The sequence below is a fragment of the Trichechus manatus genome, unplaced genomic scaffold (assembly GCF_000243295.1).
Source record: "Trichechus manatus latirostris isolate Lorelei unplaced genomic scaffold, TriManLat1.0 scaffold00116, whole genome shotgun sequence".
Taxonomy (NCBI): domain Eukaryota; kingdom Metazoa; phylum Chordata; class Mammalia; order Sirenia; family Trichechidae; genus Trichechus; species Trichechus manatus.
The window spans coordinates 3487619-3489808 of record NW_004444052.1 but is presented as its reverse complement, the minus strand read 5'-3'; the positions used below and the strand labels follow the sequence as shown (position 1 = coordinate 3489808).

General features: G+C 36.9%; 1 protein-coding gene across 3 annotated transcripts in view; it reads right to left on the bottom strand.

Annotated features, from left to right (window-relative positions):
- The window catches only part of FBXL7 (F-box and leucine rich repeat protein 7), a 511954-nt gene that overhangs the window by 98113 nt on the left and 411651 nt on the right, over nt 1-2190 (bottom strand). The window lies entirely within an intron of this gene.

Genomic DNA, 2190 nt, shown 5'->3' with positions numbered 1-2190 from the left:
CACAAACTGATTAGAAAACGTGATTGAAAAAATTAACCGCACCATAACAAAACTACTCAATGTCTAAGAATAAATCTAACAAAGCTGTGCAAGGCCTATATTGAAAATATTACAAAATGTTACTGAAGAATATATTATTAAATAGCAATATTTGCCGTATTTCTGGCTGGCAAGGTTCAATATTATAAAGATGTCAATTCTTTCAAAATTAATCCTTAAACTCAATGGAATGCCAATCAAAATTCCCACAGGATTATTTGTGAAACTTGACAACCTGATTCTAAAATTCACATGAAATAGTAAAGCCAAGGTGATATTAAAAAAGAATGAGCAAGAAGGACTTTTACTAACAGATAATAAGATAAGACTTACCATAGAGTTTGAGCAATTAAAACAGTATGATATTGGCACAGGAATAGAAACAGAGATCAATGAGACAGAATAAAAAGTACATAAATAGAACTCTCCAGAGTTTACTGGAACATTCTTCCATTGCAGCTTTCCCATAAGGAAAATAATCAGGTTAGAGTCTTACTTTTTATTGTACAAAATATCAACTCTAAATAGGTTACAGACCCAAATGTGAAGAAACAAAGTTTACAACTATTAGAATAAAACGGATGAGACTATCTTCTTGATGTCAGGGTATACGCTAATTTTCAAAGAAACACAATAAGGTAGGAATCATAAAGACACGGATAGATTTGACTACCTCAAAATTAGAAGCTTTGTATGATAACAGACCCCATAAATGAAAGATACGCTATAAACAGGAAGAAGGTATTAGCAACTTGTAAAATAGTCAAAGGATTAGTATGCAGAATATGTAAAGAATCCCTACAAATAAATAAGAAAAAACAGACCACCCAATAGAAAAACGGGTAAAGTATAGGAAGAGGCAATTTTTCTAAATGAAAGCCTGAGTTGCCCAACAATGCAAGAAAAATGCTTAAACTGCACATTAACCATAGAAAACAGTATTTAAAAAAATAATTGAGACAGTTAGAATGAAAGGAAAACAAAGAAAGAAAAAGAATATCGTGAATCAAAGCGTAAAGGTAATTCATAAAAGGCAGGCTGAAAATATAGTAACATAGTTCATAGGGTCTATAAGTTTTAAAAGCAACCAAACAAAAACAAACATAATTATAGTCATTTTGTAGTAGTTATTGTTATAACTGTAGATCTTGTTGTTAGTTGTCATAAAGTGGGGTCCGACTCATGGCAACCCCATATACAACAGAAGGAAACGTTGGCTGGTCCTGTACCATCTTCGTGATCACTGCTATGTTTAAGCCTATTGTTGCGGCTAGTGTGTCAATCCATCTCACTGAGGGTTTTCCTCATCTTCATTGGCCCTCTACTTTATCAAACATGATGTCCTTTTCTAGCGATGACATGTCCAAATAAGTAAGCTGAAGTCTCACTGTCCTCACTTCTCAGGAACATTCTGGCTGTATTTCTTCTAAGAGTATAATTAGAGTTTTGGGAAAAATTAAAGACAATTTTCAAGACAATTTTCCAGTGGCAGGTATAATTACAAATGTACATTAGACAGTGTAGTGAGCCTAAAACAGGGGGCCCAGGTGACCCTCCCAAGAGGACTAGCATTTCGAATGTCAAAGCCGTCAAAGGGGAAGGGATGTCGATCACAGAAGCGGCCTAGGTCTGGTAGTAGGGAGAGAGCCAGGAGACCAGCCTCTCAGAAGCATTTCAAGAAGGGAGTGGGGCCATCGGTGCCAAAGGGAGCAGAAGTACATATTGGAATAAGGATACAAACACCTGCCGATCTTTTCATTCAGCATCGAGAATGGTATCATTGGCTCTATCTATGGAGGCCTGCCTATCTAATCTCCCAAAGTGGGGACTCAGCTGACTGGGAGGGTGTGGAGCCCCAGCTGGATGACATCCACCCACCCACCTCTCCCACTTTGCCTCCACCACGCTGGACCAAACAGTCTTCATCCTCTGTGGCCAAAAGACACGATTCCACAGAAGCGGCTTAGAAATGGTACAAGAAATATCTCTTTTGCTCTTGAGCAAAACTTAAATTTTTGGATAATACCTCCATGGACAATATAACTACTTATTAACCTTTTCTTTGTTCTTAGTGATTAAGTTTCAAAACTTGCTCAGAAAAGAGCTACTGTTGATCTTGGAGAACTATAAATAAACACCGAGATCAGAGTT